Genomic DNA, 6,013 nt, shown 5'->3' with positions numbered 1-6,013 from the left:
TGTTGCACTGTCCCAAAATGTCTTTAAAAATGGAATCTCTCACGTGAACGCGCGGCTTACTGTGAGCTTAGTGCTGAATCGTCCACGCGGCTTAGTAGGCACTAATAAAACCAAGAAAAATAATGAGGACGATAAAAGCTTAGGACAGAAATATTCCCTCCGAGAATGCACAATGTAAAGCAAGCGACTCTCGATATAGAAGCAATATACAATCTAGGTCTAAAATAAATGTTCCACAATTGCCGGTGAATATCAGTAAACAGACGCGAAAGAAAGAAAATTTATATTACTGCACCAATACGCGTCCGACACTGGGTCGTTTGCCATTCAGCGTGCATTTATGTGTGACAAGTAAGTATAAAAAAATTAACCTGTCATGTGTGTTTAGTCTCGCCAGGAATAGGTCCAATTAAAGTTTCAGGTACGAAACCGGGGAAAACGCGAGCTATTTTTCGTTTTAATTAGTTGGCCGAGATGTCACTGCGCAAAAACAATGTTAGACAAGGCGAGGACGATTACGTCTAGCACGAAGCCGACAAAAAATGCATACTTAGTACTCTACGGTTGAGCCCAAATTTACTTCCTCGAACAAGCTATAGCTACTCTCGATTCGTTTAACGTTGCTAAAAATATGAAACGATAGTACAGGCTTATATACTCGAGCATTGAGTTCAAATTTAGACACTATTAGAACCAGGCCCATCAACTTATCCATAATTCTTCTCTAGTACTACTGATCGAGAATGGTTCTGGATAATAATCTTCGAATACATTGAAATTATTATTTTGTTGGTCGGTAGGGCAATGCTGAGCAAGCTGACACGTTTCGCACGATGAAAGCAGGTGCTTAAATGCGTACTGGAAACTTTTGAGCATCTAAAATCACCATAAATGTGATGGCAATAAAGAAGTGTTAATATGAGGTTGTTTTTGTCAGCTTTTCTGGAGGTCTATCGCTTAAAGATCCGCATCTACCATCAGTACGATATACTCCGTAGTAACCATTTCCACACGAAATGCGATGTGGATCAATACGAAGTACAAATTAAACAGAATGATGGCCGTGAAACGCACTCCTACGAGCAACCAAGGCTGGTAATCACTGCAAGCAACCAATCTTTAGCCAATACTTTAGTAATACAGATTTTTTCGGACTGGGAGGCGAAAGTTCATTCTGCGAGATTACCAATGAGGTCGTGTCATTATGTGGACTACAAGAGCTCCATTATTTAACGAAAGAGTCCAACGTAATTTCGGTTATTTCCGCAGGATGTCGCTCGTATGAGTGACCATCATTGTGCTCGAGGTGGACGGAGTTACAAGCGACATCATCTTCCGATATGAAATGATTGCAATCTTTTGATAAGGTTATGTATGTAAAAGGTGCTTTGGTTTAAGAATTCGGACCTCCGTTTAGATCAAAATCCAGAGAATAGTATGAATATTTAACTCTACAATAGTAAAGAATTTGAAAAGCACGACATTAAAAAGTATTTTTGCAAAAGGTGCGTGCCAATCGAATCACGTTTGAAATTTGACCAGCGCTCATAATTCCCCCACGGCTTGTACCAATCGCAATCCGTGTTTGCGATACGTGGCACCAAATGGATGTTGCACTTGGGTATACAAATATTCAGATAAGTATTCCTCTTATACACTCATTTGACAAAATGCCGACCATATTATCCTCGGGCTTCGATGAAAAGGTCAGTCCTCACTCGCCGATTTTGGCCCGAGGGGCAACGCGACTGGTCGCTTACTTCAAGGAACTGGCTACTATCCCGCCGGGATCTTCTCCGTCAGAGCCGACCCCAGCCATACACGTCGCCGCCACCTTCTCCGTTAGAGCGGACCCAGTCATACCCGTCATCGCCATCTCCGCCACCTGAGCCGTCGCCGCCGTGCTTGTTGCCGCCATTTACGCCACCAGAGCCGTCGCCTCCATACTCGTCCCGTCATCTCCGCCGTCAGAGCCTTTTCCATCATTTCCGTCGCCGCCGTACCAATCGCCGCCGTCAGAGTCGATCCCGCGATACCCGTCGCCGCGATCTCCATGTCAGCCCATCGTGCAATCTGTGACTGTGGAGACCGATAGTAGAACTATCGACAACCTCCGCGGTTACTCAAATCGTGAGCATTGGTCTGCGAATCATGGGAGCGTCGTCGTTTTCACGGAGACCGTTGGTGGTTCTATCGACAACCTCCGTGGAGATGATAGCGCTCAGAGGGCGACGACCGTGAGGGAGAATTCTTTTCAGCTACCCGTGCAATCTGTGAGCGTGGAGACCGATGGTACAACTATCGCCAACCTCCACGTTTACTCAAACAGCAAGTGCGGGTCTGCGTGGAGCGTCGTCTCTTAAGGTGACTATCGAGCACCTCCATGGAGACGGTAACTCTCAAAACACGGTGTTCGCGACACTGGTGGCGGACATGGCGACGACGGGTATGACTGTGTCCGCTCTAACGGAGAAGATGGCGGCGACGTGTATGGCTGGGTCGGCTCTGACGGAGAAGATCCCGGCGGGGATAGCAGCGAGTTCCTTAATATAAGCGACCAGTCCTCCTTTTTTCTCTATCTAAGTTCGAGGATAACATGGTCGGCATTTTGCCAAATGAGTGTATAAGAGAAATACTTATCTGAATATTTGTACACCCAAGTGCAACATCCATTTGGTGCCACGTATCGCAAACGCGGATTGCGATTGGTACAAGTCGTTGTGAGAATTACTAGTATGAGCAGGCCTCTCAAAACTAGGCAGTACTACCTAAAAACCTAGCAGATGCTCAACTAGGATTTTTCGTGCCTTATTTACTATACGAACTAGGGTGGTATTTAATGTTGATGATAGTATGGGATAGATATGAAAAGCCTAGAATCTTCGAAGTTCACTTTGTGATGAGAGTTTCTGCTGCAATGGAGTTCGCGAGGGGAATTAGATCGAAGTATTGCTTTGCCTGCAACTGACCTTCAAGTGCATAGTTGGTCAGCGATCCTCGGTGGGCAGTTTTGACACCTTTAAGTGAGCTGAAATCACCTTCCACGGTATGGGTACCGGGTGGAATCGAAGCCAGCCCCAGCGCAAACGAAACTAAACGTGAATACTCACCAGAACCGTTCACAATACGCCATGCTTCGACTACACCTTTGGTGTAAGACCTGTCGACATAAGCCTTGAAGTCCGGGTTGAGCTCGTACGTTTCACGCAACTTACGGACCTGCTTCCAAATGCAGCTGATCACCCCACTTCCGTATTGGACTCTCAGTCTTTTCTTGTAAGGCAAAATCAGCTGACCAAACTTGGTCATATCTTTCATTGCAACAAGGTCCTTAGGAAGCGTCAAAAGAGTAGCTGACACAGCCCCTTTCACCTCAATCCTGATCTGATTAACACCAGTAATAAACCCGCCAATCGCACTTGAAAGTCCATTTACTAGCCGTCGTCGCTCGATATCGTCAATCTTCTCGTCATACAATGGAAGTGAGAAAAATGAGGCGGTTTGGATGTGAGCGGAAATCTTCCCAAAACAGAGCGAAGGCTCATCGCCTTCTAGTTGCTCCTCGAACTTCATTTGAAAGTACCTTACAAGATTCTCCAACGCTTCGTACTGGTCCTTCATCGTGACGGTCCTGTACTGCATTGATCTAAAGCATTGCTTGACTTTGTCCACCAGCTCCTCAATTGCGAAAAGAATCAACCACCACACAAAAGTTGGTGCTTTTACATCTTTAATATCGTGTAACTGCATGATTTCCTCGTAGTTACTTGATAGAAACTCACAGCATTCCGAAATTGATTCCCAACGAGTGTTAGCGTAAGTGGGGCATCTACCAATAACAGTCTTTACACTTTCATACTTTCTCGTGAAGGTGATCTCCTGCCCAAGGATATGGCGGAAATCAACGAGATCTATGAGAGATTCGATGAAAGCCCCAACCACCAAGTTCAGTTGGTGACTACCACACCAGTTAACACTAAGACCACCCTCACCTAGCGCTTCGCATGCATGTTCGATAAGTTTTGCAAACCCGCCATGACATCCTAGCATCGTAGCGGCTCCGTCGCTTGCCACACCGATCAATTTTCGGATTAGTTTGTCTCCTCCAAGTTTATTCAGGACAAAGAGCACTCGCTTTGCGTAGTTTGCAGCTTTGTGAGAAAGTGTCCCCATAGGAATTGCAAGTAAGTGTTGGTTAAAAATGCTTCCGTTCAATTCAAAGGCTACACGGACGTCGAAATAACCCTCAGATCCATGGGTACCTCCGTCAACTAGCAGAGAAACCCCCCACACCTTGGAAAAAAGAATCTCTAGGGCAGCCAGGTTAATAGATACGATGGAGCGAATATATCGACCAACTTCATGTTGAGATGGGTGGCCAAGCCTGTAGTTTTGAAGGGTGTCGCCAATAATCCGAAACAAATTCGTAATTGAGCGAAAGCTGACCATTTCATTCGAGAACTTAATAACAGCCTCAAACTGGAGACGATCAGAAATAACTAGTAGGTGCTTGCAATTCGTGTCTTCAAAGAATTCATCAAACTCCGCCCCATCTACAAGGTCGGATTGCCCAACTTCTTCAGATGCGAGTGTAATCTCTCTGTCCTCACCTTCGTCATTGAAGTATAGCTCGCGAATTAAGTCCACGACACCTTTTGTGATCTCGATATGACAACTGTAAGTCCCGCCAAAAAATACATCCATACCTGCTGGACGATCGAAAAAGGTTAGTCGAACGCGACTTCCTTTGGGAAGAGAGATAAACTCATCGTATTTAGTCTTGTGCTGATCTTTCATGTGACTGACGATGTTATCTCTGCGAAAAGACCGGAAAACCTTTTTAGTTGCAGGCTTCTTACGTGTTGCCTTCGCTAGCAGGACATCAAAAGGCCCGGTCGAAGAAGCTGGCTTCTCTTCCCTTCCAAAGGCTGTACAAAATTTGCATTGTGCTTCTAAAACTTCGCCACTAATAGTGGGTACTGGCTGGAGCCCAAGTTCGGTCTCGTACGACGTAAGATATCGCTGACGTGGCTCTGACTGCGGTAATTTGGCTTGTTTAAGCTTCAGCGGACGAGGCTGGAGTAGTGGAGTACGAGCTTTCCCTTTCTTCTTCTGTGGAGCCATAGCGGAAATCGTGAAATGAGAGAAGAAGGGAACAATGAACAGGCGCTGGGCGGTTGTGAAACCACTTAAATGAGAGAATTATAGAACAATGACAACACCCAGAGCTGTTTAAAGAGCTTTGGGGCTTCACGCAGGCGGTGGTTAGCTTTTACACTTGTGGTTTGTATGGAACTTTCCGGTTTCAACTAGGCGGCTGTCAAAACTTCGTTTAGGTAGTCAGTATTTTCTCGCAACACAAAGCCTAGTTTTAAGAGGCCTGAGTATGAGCGATGATTTTATACGTGATTCAATTGGCGCACGCACTTTTTGCAAAAATGCTATTCGGGCATGGTTAGCTCTGAAGTTTTTTTTAAATCAGACTCCCCTCCAATATTTTTAACACGGATGCGAAATAGAGCGCAAAAACAATCATTTTTTGTATTGATATATAATTATGTCTACTCAACAACTCAACAATTCATTGATACCTTTTTCAAATCTAATGTAAATTTGCAAGCAGGGACTCTAACGTTGATGGCATGTGGTAAAGCGGAATCTCGCATCCACTCGAGATGGAGGGATAGTAGCGAGTTCCTTGAAATAAGCGACCACTCGCGCTCGCCCCTCGGGCTCAAAATCGGCGAGTGAGGACTGACATCTTTTTCTTCATCGAAGTCCGAGGATAACCTGGTCGGCATTTTGCCAAATGAGTATATCAGAGGAATATGATCGTCTTCAGCAAGCAGATTGACGCGACAGTATTTCACCCGTCCCGCAATCACGATACATTGCAAGTACACGTACCAGAAGTGAGCAGTACTGTATCATATATGCTTGACCGGGGGTCATGATCACAGTCTTGTGGAAGATTCGCGAAGTTCTTTTTACTCGTTTCCCTTTAATTTTCAAT

Source organism: Phytophthora infestans, genomic scaffold (assembly GCF_000142945.1).
Source record: "Phytophthora infestans T30-4 supercont1.18 genomic scaffold, whole genome shotgun sequence".
Classification (NCBI taxonomy): Eukaryota; Oomycota; class Peronosporomycetes; order Peronosporales; family Peronosporaceae; genus Phytophthora; species Phytophthora infestans.
Note: the sequence above shows the minus strand (reverse complement) of the source record.